General features: G+C 40.0%; 1 pseudogene; it reads right to left on the reverse strand.

Moving 5' to 3' along the window:
- Positions 1-19,989: 19,989 nt before the first annotated feature.
- LOC131151314 (uncharacterized) lies at positions 19,990-20,886 on the reverse strand (annotated as a pseudogene).
- Between the last annotated feature and the right edge of the window lie 393 nt (positions 20,887-21,279).

Here is a 21,279-nt window from a genome sequence, read left to right on the forward strand (position 1 = left end):
GCCCCTTGAATTGACCTTGTTTGTATAGGTGCCACTCCACCCATTTAAGTTAGCAATATAGTCGTAATCCTTGTGCTGGTGTGGCCAAGGCGAGGACGTAGGCATAGTTGGCCGAACCCCGATAACATATCGTGTTTGTTTTTTACATTTCTGCACTTTACCTTTACTGCACGTGTATGTTTATTTATGATTGCGTAGACTGACCCTAGGCTATATTACACTGTTGATAAAACCAGTTAACCTAGGCGATAAATTTTAAATACCCAATTCACCCCCCCCCCTCTTGGGGTAGCACTAAAGCTAACAAATTAAAATACAAAAATTCCATATGTTCAGATAACAAAAAAAAAAAATCAAAACTCAAAATCAAATACGAATACATTATACAAATTTAAATTAAAATACAGAAATTCCATCTACTCAAAAAAAAAAAAAAAAACAAAAGTTGCATTTGAATGTAGTGCATGGCATCGTGTTGATGTTGTGATATCCGCAAATCCTACAAATTAAGAATTATAAAAAAATATTAGTATACGATTTTTGAACATATATGTATATGTACTATAAGTATCAATGATTTGATAGAAAAATAATCGGATATTCGGGCATAGTTAAAAAAAAAATGATACAATTTTTAAAAACTAAGTTTTATTAGTTTAGAAAAATTTTGGCAACATTTTGTCGGTAAATAGGACATTTTACATAGAGATATGCTCCAAACCTGGGTGTTTACAATAAATAGATCATAATAATCCAACCAGTAACACTACAAAAAAATTGGTTTTTAGTGACGAAAGTATTAGTGACGAATTATATTTCGTCACTAAAAGTTTGTATTAGTGAGGGTGTTTAAGAACCATCACTAATAGTCTAAGCATTAGTGACGGTTTTAGCAGCCGTCACTAATACGACACTATTAGTGACGGTTTTAAAACCGTCACTAATACTTTCGTCACTAAAAATATCGCAGTAAACAATTTCCGCGCGAAACTTTTTCTAGGAAAATATTAGCGACGATTCTAAGATATTAGTGACAGTTTTGAAATCGTCACTACTAGTCTTTTCATTTAAAAATATTTTTAAAAAGAAATAGTTAAGGATATTAGTGATGGTTTGGGTAACGGTCACTAATAAGGGGTATTAGTGATGGTTTTTAAACCATAACTACTAGTATTTTCATTTAAAAAATTTTGAAAAAGAAATAGTTAATGGTATTAGTGACGGTTTGGGAGAACCGTCACTAATAATTGGGTATTAGTGATGGTTTTGAAACCATCACTACTAGTGTTTTCATTTAAAAATTTTTTAAAAAGAAATAGTTAAGAGTATTAGTGACGGTTTGGGAGAACCGTCACTAATAATTGGGTATTAGTGACGGTTTTGAAACCGTCACTACTAGTGTTTTTATTTAAAAAAATTTAAAAAAGAAATAGTTAAGGGTATTAGTGATGGTATTGGATAACCGACACTAATAATAGGGTATTAGTGACGGTTTTAAAACCGTCACTAATAGTGTTTTCATTTAAAAAAGAAATAGTTAATGATATTAGTGACAGTTTGTGAGAACTGTCCCTAATAATATGATATTAGTGACGGTTTTGAAACTGTCACTACTAGTGTTTTCATTTAAAAAATTTTTAAAAAGAAATAGTTAAGTGTATTAGTGATGGTTTGGGAGAACCATCACTAATAAGGGGGTATTAGTGACGGTTTTGAAATTTTCACTACTAGTGTTTTTTAAAAAAAATTTGAAAAAGAAATAGTTATGGGTATTAGTAACGGTTTTGGACAACCATCACTAATAATAGGGTATTAGTGACGGTTTAAAAATCGTCACTACTACTTCAGACTTTAGTTAACACAAAAAAAACCCTAAGGGCCCCTAACCCGCGCCACGGCTCTTACCCTTTCCTTATCTCTAACCTCTCAGCTCTTACTCTCTCAAATCTCAATCCTCTCCTCTCCTGAGTCGCCTCTCATCTCCTCTAGTGTGCTGCTACGTGCCAGACCTACCAGTGTTATGATCCTGTGAAGTGTTAATGATTGCCAGCTTGAGTCTTCATCTCCTCCAGGCTCCATGGACCACAGCCATGAGCATCAGTCATCCATATTCTAATTGTAAGCAGGGTTATCTAGCAGCAATTACAACAACTGACCTGGCTTATAGTGTGATTTTAGAACATACCCTTGCAAAAAGGGAGCGCAAGTATCTGTAGGACATTTTTTTTTAGTGATGCATACTTGATGTAGTTCTAATAGACCTTATCTTACTAATAGAATGCTACAACTACACCCTGTTCTATTATACATGAATTTATGTATTGATAATTATGTGTAACTGTTCTGTTAGGAAGTATTAATTTTTTTCCTAGGTGCCTGAGTAGAGTTGAATGCTAGTGATTAGGTGGCCTAGTACGTTATTGTTTATGAATTTGTCAAACTAAAATACTTGTTAGCCATAAAAAATTTGTGAAGCAAATTTTTGGAAGGGCATTTCGGAATAGGAGATAAGAGTATACATTATAGATTTGTTTGTGAGGTTCTAATTGTTGCATTAGTCAATGGAATATTAATTCAAATAGGTAGTGATGATTGATAATGCTGATCTAAGTTGAATGATGGCAATGTAAAAGTTAGTTGGAATGGAAATAGAGATCATGATAAGGAAAATGGCTAAGACCATTTGGTCCTATAAAATAAAGGCCAATGAATGCACTTGTAAGGTAGATTGGTTTGTTAGAAGTTGAGGTGCCACATGAATAGGAGGAAGGTTGTAAAATACTTGCATCAAGATTGTGAGAAAATATTTGATTGGTAATGATTGCACAATATGATTGGCAAAAAGACTTCATGTACCTGTTCCCAAGTTGTTGAGTTTAAGGCTATCTTGAGTTGGGTTGAGCAGATTTCATTAGATAAGACGGTTGAGATTGACTATTGGGGGTTGAATGAAACTCACCACTTAACTAAAGGGTGAAGTGGTCAACTAATAAACACCAAGGTGAAGTGGTCAACTGATAAACCCCTTATTAAGCACTTGGTTTTCTTGTGTGGAAAGCCTGCTGCTCAGAGCATTATTTTTCTTGTGTAAAAAGCCTGCACTGCTCAGAGTGTCGTACTTTTGAATTCATCAAACCTGTTATTTGAGATCTCTTTCTATATGCACAGTGTACCTTCATTGGATTGTGTTTTTTCTATGTGCACAATTTGGTATATCTAGCTTCGTCTAAAGCTCTTACCCTTTCCTCATCTCTAACCTCTCAACTCTCACTCTATCAAATCTCAATCCTCTCCTCTCCTGAGTCACCTCTCCTCTCCTCTAGTGCACTGCTACGTGCCAAACCTGCCAGTGCTGTCTGCGAAGTGCGAATGATCCCCAGCTCGAGTCGTCATCTCCTCCAGGCTCCACGGACCACAGCCACAGGCATTAATCATCCCCAGCTCCACAGACAACTTGACTCCACACCTCTAGCCTCCAGCTGCTCCACGGTAAGATTAAGCTCCCTCAGGCCTCACAGATCAAATTGTGAGCAAATGATGTTTATGGAATGCAAACTTGTGTGCATGTAATGAATGGAGTTTGGAAGAGCCAAATGGGAATTTAAAAAAAAAAAATTATATTTATTGTTTCTACAGGATTTATCATCACTGAATAATATTGATCTTTAAATTAAGTTTAATATGTGTGTGTGTGTGTGTGTGTGTAAACATAATTTTTATTGCTCTCTTCATTTTTGTTAGCCCCTAAAAAGAGCTCCATGAAAAATATACATCCTGTGATAAACTTAAATAATATTGATCTTGAAATTAAGTTTAATATGTGTGTGTGTGTGTGTGTGTGTGTGTGTGTGTGTGTGTAAATCATGATTAACTGTTTCTATGTCATTTGGTGCTGCCTCTTGAAATTACACACACATGATCAATTGCAACTTATTTTCAACAACACAACAATATTGTGACTGGTGAAAATTCCAATGATCAGTCTATGAAATTTTTATGATCTGTATGTGTGTATGTATACATATTTCCTATCTCTTAACTTGCATTTCAATTAAACTTTCCATCATTGATTTGAATTCGAATAATCAGTTTTGATGTTATCTATTACATTTTATAAGGTTGTGCAATTTTTTTATTTTTTCAATTTGAAACCATGCCAAAATTTTTTTTAGTGGAAGATCTATAACTACTATTGTACCCATTAATAATCACAAAAAATAAACCTTAGCCATTAGATAAACAGCCCCCAATCCAATTCCTTCATGTAACGCCTGACCCCTTCCTCAAAGGCACTCTATCCAAGAACTACCAACTAGTTCAATCACACGCCTTCTCAAAATCAGAAAATCTAGTTTGAACACAATGCCCTTTTTCTTTATACGATGAACATCCTACCACTTCAATGTTTACTAAAAATAGCATACACAATTTGCTTCTCTCCCACAAAAAACACTATGTGCAAAAGAAATAGTATTACTAAGGAGGAGGTTAGACTTCACGTTCAGAGTCCGGTGCTCCAAACTTCAAATCGTGCCGATCGAACTCTGGTACATGTCCAGAATATTAATAGTTTGGATCTAGAAGTGTTTGAAAAATGGGGAGATAAGATGCAAAAACCTAGGAGCAACTATGGGGGAGATTGGGGGAGTACATAACTTTATTTTTACATTGCATTTATCATTATGTAGTTTTTTCCTTATTTTTAAAGTACATGTAATTTATTTATGTATTTTTATCTAAAAATTGAAATTCTCAAAAGGTTTACACCTTAATGCCATAAGGCTTATGTCTTGCCTAATTATCACGGGCTCCTTATGCAAAATTAATTATTGTCATTTCATATATGCATCGAAGCTTAGACCCGTTCAAGAATGGTTACTATACAGTCATGTCTCATCATACATGTGGGACAAATCAATTGTTAAAATTCAATTGATTATTAGTCATATTATGTAGACTAATAATCAATTGAACATGTTGATTATTTATTTCATTTACGATTAGTGATGTTTGTATTTCAACCATTATTGAATTGTCCAATGTGGACAGTTTAGGAAGTTGTATTTACATTCTTGCCATCATTCACGCTTTCGTCATTGTCATCATATATTTCGATCGCGTCTCTACTTGTGTTCTCTGGGTGCATAGTGGGGTGTGGTGACAATTTTTTAGTGATGGAAAACTAGCAGGTGATGTGCACTTCCCCCATCTCATGTACTTAGAGAGCCATGGGGAGATGTTACTGAAACTTATAATGACTATGACGAAGGAATTTGAGCGATTGATCACAATGTAATTGCAACATTCCTGAATGGGATAGGATCCGTACCCTTTAGATGGAAGGTGGTTGATTATAGGATTCACAATGCATGCGTCATAAACATTCTGACAATGTAATCAACACCATTTACTTGAACATGTTATAGGGAATTAATGAACATGGATAAGAGTTGGATGAATGCTCGTGGTAGGTTTATGCCAGAATACGTGAAAGGGGTACATGATTTCATAGAGTTCGTGCGTCCTTGTGCTGACAATGCTAGTAAAATAAGGTGTCCTTGCAAGAAATGCCAAAACATAACATTCAAACACATTAATCTAGTCCATTCACATTTATTAAACTTTGGAATGGAGAAAAGGTACACAAGATGGGTGTTCCACGGTGAAGATTATGCAGTTCAGAGCGATGATGATGATGATGAAGATGAGGGGGCAAATATAGTAGGTGGTGATACACGTTTGGAAGGGTTAATCGAAATGTTAGGTTACTTACAAAGGGGGATTGCAGTGGACACGGAAGACGTCAGTGTGTCACGTACTGGTGATGAATCTACTTTAGTAGGTACTATACCTTGCGATCTTAGTACGTTAAAACGATTTGGTAAACCATTTTCTATTCTCGTGAGGGACGCACGGGTGCCCCTATATCCAAACTATACAAAGTTCTCAAAATTAGAGTTCCTGAAAAAGTTGTTTCATGCAAAGACAATGCATGGGTTATCTCAGAGCGCATTCAACATGCATTTAAGCCTCATTAAGGCATCACTGCTTGATGGTGAAACATTTCCAAAGTCCTTTTATGAAGCAAAGACATACATGCATGAATTGGATTTCGGTTACACTACAATACATGCGTGTGTATGATTGTGCACTCTTTTATAGTGAACATGAAAATGCGAATGAGTGTCCAGAATGTGGTGAACCGAGGTGTAAAACTAATCAAAAGAAGGGTAAAAAGATCCCCCAAAAATTTTTATGATATTGTCCATTAATCCCGCGGATCCAACAATTGTATATGTGCAGAAAGATTGCTACAGATATGAGATGGCATAAAGAGAAACGTCTTCAAGATGGAAACACCCTTAGCCATCCAGCAGACTCCGAAGCTTGGGCCGAGTTTGATAAAATGCATCTGTGGTTTGCTAATGATCCTCACAACATCAGACTTGGCCTTGCTTCTGATGGGTTCAATCCTTTCGGTAACATGAACAACCTGTATAGCATGTGGCCAGTTATGATGATGCCATACAATATGCCGCCATGGCAATGTATGAAAGAACCCTTCATTTATATGTCTCTGCTTATTCCTGGACCGAGGGCACCTGGTAATGATATTGATGTTTACTTGAAGCCATTAATTGATGAGTTGAAAGAACTATGGGAAAAAGGAGAGGAGATATTTGATGTGGAAACCAAGACAAAATTTCGGATGCATACTGTACTTTTGGGGACAATTAATGATTTCCCCACCTACGACAATCTGTCGGGCTGGAGCACAAAAGGTTACTTAACATGCCCAGTGTGTAATAAGGATGCTGAGTCAATATCCTTAAAGCATGGATGCAAGTTATGTTTTATGTATCATTGTCGTTTTTTACGACCTAGACATCCTTGGAGAACTCGTGGTGTCAGAAGCTTTAATGGAAAATCTAAACGAAGGTTGCAACCAAACCGAGTAAGTGGGGAAGAGATATCAAACTAGCTTAGGTTGATCAGAGATATGAAATTTGGGAAATCACCTAGCAATAGAAAAAGGAAACGTGCTACAAAGAGAAGCATCTTCTTCAAGTTGTCATACTAGAAAGATCTTCCACTACGCCACAACCTAGATGTCATGCACATTGAGAAGAACATTTGTGAGAATGTCATTTGTACATTAGTGGATATAAATGGGAAGACAAAGTACAACACAAATGCTCATCGGGATATGGAAGATATGGGAATACGACCTGAGTTGCATCTGATCGTAATGGGGACAAACTTCTCAAGCCATCAGCCTGTTACACATTTTTGAAAGATGAGAAGAATAATTTCTTCGAATGGTTGAAATCGGTGAAGTTCCCTGATGGATATGCATCGAACATATCTCGATGCATAAGCACGAAGGAAGGGAAGATGTTAGGGATGAAAAGTCATGACTGTCACATCCTTTTGTAACGAGTTCTGCCTGTTTTCCTTCGTGGACACTTGGGTGAAGATGTTTGCTCGGTGTTGATTGAATTGGGGATCTTCTTTTGACAGTTGTGCTCCAAGAAATTAAGCGTAAACGCACTTAAACAGTTAGCGGAGGACATTGTGACCATACTATGCAAGCTGAAGAAAATATTTTCGCCAGTATTCTTCGATGTGATGGTCCACCTAGCCATCCATTTACCAATGGAGGCCATAATTGAAGGACAGGTCCAATATCGTTAGATGTATCCTATTAAGAGGTAAATTATAAAGTCCTACAATGTTCTCGTGATTTCCTTGCTTTTTTGTGTGTGTGTACAAGTCACTAATGTTGTGTAAAATGCACAGGTTTTTATCCACTTTGAAGGGGTATGTGCGCAATAAGGCACGACCGGAAGGTTCAATCATTGAGGCATACATTGACAGTGAATGTCTTGCATTTTGCTCAATATACCTACATGATATTGAAACAAGGTTCACTCGTGAGGAGAGAAATGCAGACGTTCATGCTATTAATGCCGAAGATGAAGAACTAAGGAGCTCTATATTTCGAGGAAATGCTCGGCCGTTCAGTGCACGAGTTTACAATTTCATTGATATGGACGACCTACGAAAGGCACATTTTTACGTCTTCAATAATTGTGATGAAATTATTCCACATATCGAGTACGTGGTTCAAAACTCCTTACTTTGTATTGTATTTACATATGCATATATACTTAGTTGACATTAACATGTACTATTGTTGCATATAGCGAACATAAAGCAGAACTTGTGGCTCAAAATGAAAGGAATGTTGATGAAAGACATAAGAAGGAATTTGTCATTTGGTTTGGGTGCCTTGTAAGTAATAACTACTGCCTGAGTTCGCTACAATGTACATTTTCAATATTGACGACTTACTTATCTAAAGTCCTTTGTAATTAATAGATGAAAGTCATGTATTATAATAAAGAACCAACAGCAAGTAAAGATTTGTATGGTTTGATATGTGGCCTCGATCAACGAGTTAACCGCTACAGTGGTTGCATTGTCAACGGCTTACGATTTCATACGAAATCCGTCGAATTGCATAGAAGAACCCAAAATTGTGGAGTTGCGGGCTAGGAATAGAAGGAGATGAGGAAATTGACTATTTTGGTGTGTTGAATGACATTATAGAGCGTCACTATGGAGCTAACAGACTTGTCCACATCTTCAAGTGTACGTGGTGGGACATTAGCAATAAAAAGAGTGGGATAAATAGGGTTGCCTACTTTACTAGTGTCAATTTCAATAAAACAAGGTATCAAAATGACTCTTTTGTGCTTGCGACGCAGGCAGAACAAGTTTTATACCTTAAGGACACAAAATTAAAGGGTGAATGGCATGTGGCCCAAAAAATTCCTCCTCGAAGTTTGTATGATATTACAGAAGTCGCAGATGGGGAGAAGAGTGTCGGTGATGATGCTTTCCAAGAAGATCAGCCGTCTGGTCCCATAGTAACGCAATCTTCTATCAATGTTGCTGAGGAAGGAGCCGATCCTATACCATTAAAAAGGGTTGGTGCCACGGAAGAACACGTATAAATTGTTGACATTAGAATTGAACCCCCTGTACACGTTGACTTCATCGACAGTGATGAAATTGATGGGGAAGATGAAACTATAGTTGAGTACTACAGTGAAGAGGAAGACACTCTAGAAACTGAGGATGATACTGATATTGCGAATGTATAGGGGGTAAACATGTTATGTTGTCACCATGTATTTGACATGTGAAAATAAGTGAAAATATATTTACTATGCATCCATCTAATATTTACTTGTGAATTATTTTGCAGACATGTCACCAGGAGGTCGTCATCACTTACTTCAGTCTAGGCTATCGACGACATCATCTCGTGAGGATGATGGGTCATCCTCGAGAGCGACTGAGCAAGTCGGGGCTGATGCGACACCAACTGAGCCCTTGGGACCCAAGCTCGACGTGGATCCATCAGTTGGGGATCAAGCCCAGGGTGAGTTGTCGTCCATAATGAGCAACGTTGGTAAGGTTATGAGTATTTGATTTAGAATAATATATTTACTGTCATTTCATGTGTATGATTATCTTATTATTCTTTAACTCTTCTTTCAGCATCGACCTCTATGATGCAAACGAGTTCAAGCCGTGGTGCAGTGAAGAACGTTGCACTAAAGAAGCACCTAGAGAGGACTGGGTGGCGGATCCGTATCGACATTCCTCCAGGCTTTACGGCCCCGCTTGACGATTGGTGCATAGCCTAGTCATGGGAGCTTGGCATTATATGTCGCCAATATGCTCCAGTCACCTGTTTCATCTGGCCAAAGGTGACGGAGGCTCAACGCTTGGTTCTATATGAGCGTATCCTGGTAAGTAACCCTAAAACATTTCTTTCACTTTTAATATATTACCCAAAAGATTCTCTAACATTTAATATATATTTCATATACAGGAAGAGTTTGATATGGACATTTTCACCACAAACCATGTCAAAAAGGCAGTGAACAAGTAGTTGTGCTCTCGATTTATGACCTATCGTAGCAAAATGTGCAACCATTTTAGGGAGATGGGAGATGGGAGATGAGGCAAAAGCGCACCCATACGATAAGATCTCCCTAAAGGAATGGCGGGTGGTGTGTCACCATTTTTGCGACCCTAACTATCAGGTTATTTGTTTCTATTAATTACAATACATACATACAATACATGTCCATACTCATCAACATATGCAGTGGAATACGATCTTTCTTTACATCAAAATGTACCATACCAGAGTCTATACCATACAGGGTTAAACATACCTACAAATACCATACACACCACGGGTGTCTACAAAATCCATCAAGACAACACGGTTACAAAATTCGTACTTATCAGATACTAACAATAGCTAAACACACCCCCGCTTCCGGATTCTAGGATGCTAGTTTCAGCTACCCAAAGGACCTGAAAAACATTTGTATTTATTTGGGGTGAGACACCTCTCAGTAAAGGAGAAAACAGGTTATATCAGTGTGTGACATACCATTGTCATTTTCATACTTCATAACACATACATACGATACAGTTTGAAACAATACGTACAATTTCAAAACAAGTTCCATACATTTCCATACAATTCCATACAGTTCCAGTATTTCCACAAAATCCATTCCAGTTCATACGATACTCAAATACATACATACATACATACATATGGTCAGTGTCGTCACACTACTCACAACTGCACATGTCACCTAGTCTCACAGCGGTTATGTTCCAACACATTAAACTACGAAGGTTTCCGACTCATGCCCAATAGTGAATCCATTGCTACATATGCAACTACACAAGGTCGCCTGGTCTAACCCCGATTACGTTACCATGTGCAAACTACGCTGCGTCAACCTAGGCCCACTGTGGTCCGTTGCTACATTCGGTGACCAGCCGAATCATACTGGTGATATTTTGCACCCCAAATATAAAGCCAGCCACTCTTGGTGATATTTCACACCCCGGATATAGAGCTGGCCACTCTTGCCCACGGTAGTTAACCATTACAGGGCACAGCGTACGGTAGTTAGCCGCCCCTAGCTATTACGGCATACGGTAGTTAGCCGCCCCTAGCTAATTTTCACAAAACTTGGAATCACTTTGGAACTCACGTCCCTATACATTTCAGCGTACGGTAATAAGTTGCCACGTAGCTCTTTTTCACAAATACCTAGAACATTTACATACATACACACATACCACACTTATTTGGTTTACGGCAAATCATATTGTTTACAATTTCAAGTAAACAGTTTATGAAAATATGGATTATGGTCACCTCAATAATACAGTTTAAACAACATAAACGGTTTTCCAATTAAATAAGAGATGATACCCGAAATCCCCAATTTTCTCGAAAACTATAATCCAAAAATCTCGTGTTTTCACCAGATAGATTTCCCCAAATAAGTAGCCAAAACATACATACGATCGTAGCCTACAGGCTTACCGATCCTGATTTCGAAAATGAACTAATATAAACAGAATCCCCTTATCTTAACCCGAAACCAAACCACAACTCTACGACCTTCAAAACTACGAACCGTGACTCCGAAATCTACAAACCACAGTACTAAACATGCTTACAATCCATACTACTATACATATACCGAATCAGAAATGAAAACCGAGCCTTACCTCGATTTTGGCCTGAAACCCGAAAACGCTTGAACCGAGATTCCGATCCACAGAAGTTGTAAAGAATCCCTCCACGATCGTCGTGGTATCCTCAGATTTTCGATTCTATCACCGACTGGCAAGGAAATCTAGAGAGAGAGAGAGAGAGAGAGAGAGAGAGAGAGAGAGAGAGAAACTTAGTGAAGAAGAAAAAGGAAAATTCCTTTTATACCCCCTTTTACCCGCCCGATTTCGTGGACGAAAAGTACCTTCGTCAATGAAAAATCAAAGATTTCATCACTGATGTCGGCAGCCTCGTCGACGAAGTCTGATATTTAAAATTTTCCAGACCTCTCGGCTTCTCTTCGTCGACGAACCTCTGAATTTCGTCGATGAAAAGTCTACTGCCTTCGTCGATGAAATCTGGCTTCGTCGACGAAATCTGCAGAAATCCATTTTATATTTTCCAGGTTCTTAAAATCTCCCCTCCTTACAAAAATTTCGTCCTCGAAATTTGCAATCTCTTATTACAACACATTCATACTACTACATACATACTCACTCTAATGCGAAACCAAACTGTCATGATAGACACATACATACTCTAGAGGATACCAAACTGTTACAATACATACATACTGATATCAAGCGATCACCATCTATACATACATTCTCTAAAGGACACGACGGCCATTTATACGCAGCCCCATTACAATGCATACATACACACTCTAGAGAATACGGCGGCCATGATACCAAGCTGTTACGATACATACATACTCTATGAATACGGCGGTCATTTATACGCAGCCCCGTTACGATACATACATACATTCCCTCACTTATGGTGGAGGAAAATACCGTGGTTACATACATACAAAGTCTTGGGATTTTACAATACAACAAGACCCACCCAAAGACTAACCACTAATACCATACAATAACAGGGTATTACATACATACATACTCATACTACCCTACTATCAAAATACTACTCAAACAGCTGTGGATACTTCCGGCGTATCTCTGTTTCTAGTTCCCAAGAAGCCTCCTCTACCTCGTGGTTTCACCACAATACCTTTACTAATGGTATCTCTTTGGTACAGAGCTTATGAACTTTACGGTCTAGAACCTGAATTGGTATCTCCTCATATGCTAAAGTATACTCAAGCCCCAACTTATCGTAACTGATAACATGCGACGGATCCAACATGTACCTTCTCAACATGGATACATGAAATACATCGTGGACCCTTGAGAGTGCTGGGGGTAATGCAACTCTGTAGGTTACCGGACCCACTCGCTCAAGTACCTCGAATGGTCCGACATACCTCGGACTCAACTTGCCCTTCCTTCCGAATCTCATCACTCCCTTCATCGGAGCAACTCTAAGGAATACCTTACCACCCACCTCAAACTCCAACTCATGGCGGCGAACATCCTCGTAACTCTTCTATCGACTCTGAGCCAATCTAATCCTCTCCCGAATTAAACCTACTTTCTCAGACGCCTGCTGCACAAGTTTAGGTCCTAAGACCTGACGTTCACCGACCCCATCCCAATACAAAGGAGATCGACACCTCCAACCATACAAAGCCTCGAACGGTGCCATCCTTATACTAGCTTGGAAGCTATTGTTATAGGCAAACTCCACTAGTGGCAGAAACTGAATCCAACTACCACCGAAGTCCAATACACAAGCCCGTAACATATCTTCCAAGATCTATATCGCCCTCTCTGACTGTCCATCTGTCTAGGGGTGGAACTCTGTACTAAAAGTAAGCTTCGTCCCCAATACTTCATGCAAGCTTTTCCAAAATCGAGAAGTAAACCTCGGATCCCGATCTGAAACAATGGACACCGGTACCCCGTGCATTCTCACAATCTCATGCACATACATATCAACTAGCTTACTTAAAGGATAGCTAACCTTCATCTGTACAAAGTGAGCAGATTTCGTCAACCTATCCACAATTACCCAAAAAGCATTCTGCCCGTGAAGTGCTGGCGGCAAACCGGTAACAAAGCCCATGGAAATATGTTCCCATTTCCATACCGGAATAGGCAAAGACTGTAATGGCCCTGTCGGCCTCTGATGCTCAGCTTTCACCTGCTAACACGTCAAACACTGCTCCACAAACCGGGCAATATCCCTCTTCATACCAGACCACCAGAAGGACTCGAGCAAATCCCGATACATCTTCGTACTACCCGGATGTACCGTATACATAGAACGATGCTCTTCCTCTAGAATCGTCCTTCTAATCTCCTCATCGTTTGGAACACACATCCTAGTCCCAAATATCAACACACCTCTGCCAAAGATGTTAAAACCCGCAGTCAAACCCTGCTACACTTTCACCACAATGCCAGCTAACTCCGCATCACTAGCCTGCGCGGCTTTAATACGATCAAACAAAGTTGGCTGGATCACCAAGCTAGCAACAAAAGCCTGATGATCGCCAACCACCAACTCCACACCTAGGCTTTCCAGATTTCTCCTGACATGATGCTGAGCTACAACTGCAGATACTACTGCATGTTTTGACTTACGACTCAACGCATCAGCTACCACGTTAGCCTTTCCTAGATGGTAACTAATCATGCAATCGTAGTCTTTGATCAACTCTAGCCACCACCTCTACCTCATTTCAACTCCTTCTGCGTGAAAAAGTACCTGAGGCTTTTGTGGTTCGTGAAGATCTCACACTACACCCCATACAAATAGTGTCTCCAGATCTTCAGTGCATATACCACGGCAGCTAACTCTAAATCATGCGTAGGGTAATTCTTCTCATATTCTTTCAATTATTGAGAAGCATAAGCTACCACCTTACCCTGCTGCATAAGCACACATCCCAAGCCCTTCAGAGACGTGTCACTATAAATCACATGCCCACCATCCCCTGAGGGAATAGTCAACACTGGAGCAGTAACCAGCTGGTGCTTCAACTCCTAAAAGCACTGCTTGCAATCACTAGTCCACTCAAACTGAACTCCCTTCCTGGTTAATCGTTTCAGAGGTCTAGACAGTTTAGAGAAACCCTCTACGAACCGACGATAATAACCTACCAGTCCCAGAAAAGGCATGACTAAGAACTCGTAGTTGCCATATCTGGTTCGTAAAGCAGTTTTCGCTACATCCTCTACTCTAACCCTTACCTGATGATATCCTGATGACAAATCAATCTTTGAAAAGACCTACATCCCCTGCAATTGGTCAAAGAGATCATCTATACGAGGCAAAGGGTAACGGTTCTTCACCGTCACTTTATTAATCTCACGGTAATCAATGCACATCTACATCGACCCGTCCTTCTTCTTCACAAACAGTACGGGAGCTCCCCAGGGTGAAACACTAGGTCGAATGAATCCCCTATCCAGTAACTCCTGTAACTGTTCCTTCAATTCTCGAAGTTCTGCTGGAGCCATCCGATACGGAGCTTTAGAGATAGGTGCCTTACCGGGTAGCAACTCTACTGCAAACTCCACCTCACGATCCGGAGGTAAACCGGGTAAATCATCTGGAAACACATCCAAAAACTCGCTGACTACCCGAACATCCTCGAGTCTCAACTCATCCCGCGGTGGTTCCTTCACACAAGCTAGGTACCCCTGACATCCGTCCAAGAGTAACCTTCTTACCTTCAATGCTAATAAGATCTGTGGCGCCAGATGCACACACGATCCCACAAACTCATACTCCTGCTTCCCAGAAGGTCTAAACACTACTACCTTCTTACGACAGTCGATCACAGCATAAATGGAGAACAACCAATCCATTTCCAGAATGATGTCAAAACCCGACATGTCGTATACCACCAGATTTTTCGGTAGTAGCCTTCCTTGAATCACAACTGGGCAGTTTCCCAACATCTTGCTACAAACTGTTACACTCCCAGTTGGCATAATCACAGACAACAACTCACTCATCACACAAGTTTTTGCCCACACAACTTCACAAAACTAGCAGATATGATCGAATGGGTTGCCCCCGAATCAAATAAAACAACAGCTCTATTCGAAAGCAATAACATGGTACCTGTCAACACGTTCCCGGCGTGTTCCACATCTGCCGGAGTAAGTGAATATACTCTTACCGGAGCCGTTGCTGGAGCCGTGGTTTCCTGATAATTTCCCTAAGGCACCTGATTACTCCCACGGTTCTGGCTCTGTGTAGGCATAATCCTTCTCTGTTTCGGACAATACTTCGCCATGTCGCCCGACTAGCCACAGTTGAAGCAAACACCCCTGAATGGCTGACACTCACCATCGTGCCATTTATGGCACTTCGTGCACGGTGCGAAGGATGGATCCCCCTGAGAACTCAGCCGCTTGGTGTTCTGCCGATACCCGGAACTATAGCACTTCTTCTTCTTCCACCATCCCTGCCGAGAACTACTCTGAGGACCAGAAGATACTGGCCTCTTCCCTTATACCTACACTACGTCATCTCCTTGAAGGTTGGTCTCAACTATGGTGGCTTTATCCACCAGAATAGAAAACTCACGGATCTAAAGCATCCCCATAAGACGGCGGATGTCTTTCCTCAGACCCTTCTCGAACCTCCAAGCCTTCTCATGCTTATTCGGAACTAAGTATGCTGCAAATCGAGATAACTCGATGTATCTGGAAGCATATCTCTGCACCAACAAAGTCCCCTACGTCAGGCCTGAAAACCCATTAGCCTTCGCATCCCGAGTGGAGACCGGAAAGTATCTCTCTAAGAATACCTCCTTGAAGCGGCCCCACATCATATTAGATGAACCAGCTCTCTGCCTCTCAAGAAGACTCACCGCTGTCCACCATCGCCCTGCCTCCCCAGCCAGTTGGAAGGTAGCGTACAAGACCTTCTGCTTCTCAGTGCAGTGGAGGACTCCCAAAATCCTCTCAGTCTTCTCAATCCAATCTTCTGCCATAATCGGACGCGTTCCTCCCGTAAATTTCGGAGGGTGCATGCGTGTGAACCTCTCGATGGTACATCCTGCATCAGTAGGAGAGCTCTCGCATCTCCTGACACTCCGTCCAATTTCCCGGATCACCTGTCTCACCATACTATGAGACACAGAAGGAGACTCATCACTTTCCGTCTCCTCGAAGCCACTTTCCAAGTTATTATCCTTGGGCTTCATACTGAAAACAAAATAGGATTTGGTTAGAATCCCTACAACACATACAGTTAACGCAATGATCAACACTAATCATGCTAACTACTCCCTGCCAGGTCTAGGTCTATCCTATCACACCGACTCGAAAGTCATCAATGATCTGCCTTGCTTTTACTGGAATCGTCATCCCAAGAAAAACACGGAATACCATCGACAATTCCCGATCTAGCAACCGAACAACCCATAACCAACTCTACCCATATCCATATCCTATACTCTGGTATGCACACATCAATACTCCTAACCAAGTCTATAAGACTTGATAACCTAGTTAGCTCTGATACCAAGATGTCACGCCCCGAACCTTGAAATGGGACCCAGGGGTGAATTAAGTAACCTAACATGTCCTTGTATCAATATAAAACATACATGATACCATATACAAGAGGGTCTGTCCCTATGGGGTAACAGATGCCCTATATACATACATACAATACATGTCCATACTCATCAACATATGCAGCGGAATACGGTCTTTCTTTACATCAAAATGTACCATACCAGAGTCTATACCATACAAGGTTAAACATACCTACAAATACTATACACACCACGGGTGTCTACAAAATCCATCAGGATAACCCGGTTACAAAATTCGTACCTATCAGATACTAATAGTAGCTAAACACACCTCCGCTTCCGGATGCTAGGATGCTAGTTTCGGCTACTCGAAGGACTTGAAAAACATTTGTATTTATTCGGGGTGAGACACCTCTCAGTAAGGGAGAAAACAGGTTATATCAGTGTGTGGCATACCAGTGTCATTTTCATACTTCATAACACATACATACGATCCAGTTTGAAACAATACGTACAATTTCAAAACAAGTTCCATACATTTCCATACAATTCCATATAGTTCCAGTATTTTCACAAAATCCATTCCAGTTCATACGATACTCAAATACATACATACATACATATGGTCAGTGTCGTCACACTACTCACAACTGCACAAGTCACCTAGTCTCACAGTGGTTATGTTCCAACACATTAAACTACAAAGGTTTCCGACTCAGGCCCAACAGTGAATCCATTGCTACATATGCAACTACACAAGGTCACTTGGTCTAACCTCGATTACGTTACCATGTGCAAACTACGCTGCGTCAACCTAGGCCCACTGTGGTCCGTTGCTACATTCGGTGACCAGCTGAATCATACTGGTGATATTTTGCACCCCGAATAGAGAGCTGGCCACTCTTGACCATGGTAGTTAACCGTTACAGGGCACAGCATACGGTAGTTAGCCGCCCCTAGCTATTACAGTGTACGGTAGTTAGCCGCCCCTAGCTGTTACGGCGTACGGTAGTTAGCCGCCCCTAGCCGATTTTCACAAAACCTAGAATCACTTTGGAACTCACGTCCCTATACATTTCAGTGTATGGTAATAAGCCGCCACGTAGCTTTTTTTACAAATACCTGGAACATTTACATACATACACACATACCACACTTATTTGGTTTACGGAAAATCATATCATTTACAATTTCAAGTATACAGTTTATGCAAATATGGATTACGGTCACCTCAATAATACAGTTTAAACAACATAAACGGTTTTCCAATCAAATAAGAGATGATACCCGAAATCCCCAATTTTCTTGAAAACTATAACCTAAAAATCCCATGTTTTAACCCGATAGATTTCCCCAAATAAGTAGCCAAAACATACATATGATCGTAGCCTACAGCCTTACCGATCCTGATTTCCAAAATGAACTAATATAAACAAAATCCCCTTACCTCAACCCAAAACCAAACCACGACTCTATAGCCCTCAAAACTACGAACCGTGACTCTGAAATCTACAAACCACAATACTAAACATGCTTACAATCCATACTACTATACATATACCAAATCAGAAACGAAAACCGAGCCTTACCTCGATTTTGGCCCGAAACCTGAAAACGCTCGAACCGAGATTCCGATCCACAAAAGTTGTAAAGAATCCCTCCATTAACCTCATGGTAACCTCAGATTTTCGATTCTATCACCGACCGGTGAGGAAATCTAGAGAGAGAGAGTAGAGAGAGTTTAGAGAGAGAGAGAAAAACTTAGTGAAGAAGAAAAGGGAAAATTCCTTTTATACCCCCTTTTACCCGCCCGATTTTCATCGACGAAAAGTACCTTCGTCAATGAAAAATCAAGGATTTTGTTGCGGATGTCGGCAGCCTTGTCAACGAAGTCTGATATTTAAAATTTTCTAAACCTCTCGGCTTCTCTTCGTCAACGAACCTCTGAATTTCGTCGATGAAAAGTCTACTGCCTTCATTGAAAAAATCTGGCTTCGTCGACGAAATCTGCAGAAATTTATTTTATATTTTCCAGGTTCTTATAGATCAGGTGGCCGATTGAATGGTCTTGGGAGTGGATACGTCACCCCAACATCATCATCTTCTTTCAGTGTGGCGTCTCGTGCTGAGATTGACCGAGAGCGTCGAGCCATCGAGGCTCGAGAGGAGGCGATGGTTATCCGGATGCAAATGGTGGAAGCAGAGAACCAGCAATTAAAAGAAAAGATGTTGAACTGGGAAGCGGAGATGCAAGCCATGAAGAATTGGAAAATGCAAATTGAACAAATGATGCGCCAATCCTGTCCAGATGATGCGGGTGACTCCTCTCATTAGAAGGTATGTACAAGGTAGTTTATCATTCCTCTTTCATGGTTGTCTAAAACTCTTTGGATACTCAACTAATTTACTGGAATAATGAATATGTCATCTTCCTTTCTCCACTTAAATACTAGGAATAACAATTCCCTTAATTTCCAAAAATTACCTATTTTCCATCTTATTTGAAAGAATAACTATTCCCTCAAACCAAGCAAACCATAAGAATATTATTATCGCAGGAATACTCCTACAATATCGAATACCCACAATTTTAAGTTAACAGGCAAGATCCAATAGTATATTTATGGAATTCAAGAGAGGATGGAAGTAATACAAAATTAATACAAGGATAGAAAATTAAGTCAGAGTGGAAGTACATGAAAACTATCAAATTCACAAAAGTAAAGTATTCATTTCACAACAATGTTCCTGAATTAGCAAACTACTGAAGAAGTTAACAAATAGCAAACAATTCATCAATCCATCTTAATAAGCATGCACATCCAAACAAACTGCAGCAGCCACGGAAAGAACCCCCGGATAGGTCCTAGCCTGTCCAAGAGCCTCTTGTAGATTCACCTGAAGCATGAAGAACAAACTAAACCTCATATAACATCACCAACTCAAGCCTACTGTATATGTTGCTCGCCTCATCCTCCGACACAGGATAAGCAGCCACCAATGCATCTTGAGCTCCAATATACAGTGAGTTATAAATCTTCCAATAAACTTCCCTAACCTTTCTTGCATGATGGCAGAGCCCCTGCAGACAATAGTTCAGAATTGCAGCTGCACCCAAGGCAACCCTCATCCCTTCTATGGCTTCCATGACAACATTAATAACATGCGGAGAAGTCTTAAATATGTTTGGCCATACATAATTCAACAAGTGTACTAAAGCATCCTCACAACCTAAACCAGCCACTCCCAAAGCTATGTGCTTAACAGCAGATGCAGTAGTTTGCCTATGTACCAAATCTCTATCCATGAGAGCATCCTCAAGTAGTGGAGTGACTGCATAAATATAATCGTTACCCATTTCACCAATGTACTCAAAAAGAAAAGAGATTGATTTTAAAAAACCATTCTGCACATTAAGTTCTACTACACGATACTCATTCATTAATGTTGGTAGTACTATAAAAGAAGAACATGTTTCTACAACTACTGCAATTGCCACAGTAGTACACACGCTGTTCTGACGCTCCTGCACTTTGAGATTGTTCAATAATGTTGCCAGGACATCTTGTGGTCCAATGGCTTTTGCAATGTAGCCAAACGTGTTCACAGTTGCTCGCTAGATTCCTTTTTTATGGGCTTTAAGCATCTCAAGAAGCTCAAAACAAATCCTCATCCATTCTCTTTCTAGGACAAATTCAGCCCCATGGTCAGCAATTCGACCAACAAGATCAATACAATTTTCCTGCACCTTCTCATGCCGATTCTTCAAGATTGGGGTCAGTTGAGGAAGCAAATCCTTTATCAGAGGAGTCATTTTTGTCATACCAATAACATTTACAATAGCTTTGAGAGCCCCCAGTATTGATCCCAAAACTTCCGGATACTTTTCTCCCAGATATTCATACAAGACAACCCCAAGATGACCCATCAGTTGTTCTTCTTGGAACTGTTTCATGACAAAAGCAATCCTTGAAATAAGATCAGCAGCTTGCTGCCTCACCTTAGCACTATTGTTATTCAAGTGCCACTTAATGGCTCCGCAAAGTAGAATTCTATGTAAGAATCAAAATGACTTGTGGAATATAGTTATTTCTTGTATTTTCATTTTAGTTAATTATCATCAAATATTGTTATTTCTTGTATTTTCATTTTAGTTTTTTGTGATCCACAGCCACACCTGAAAACAAATATTATTTCATAAGCAAAT

Source organism: Malania oleifera, chromosome 3 (genome assembly GCF_029873635.1).
Source record: "Malania oleifera isolate guangnan ecotype guangnan chromosome 3, ASM2987363v1, whole genome shotgun sequence".
Taxonomy (NCBI): domain Eukaryota; kingdom Viridiplantae; phylum Streptophyta; class Magnoliopsida; order Santalales; family Ximeniaceae; genus Malania; species Malania oleifera.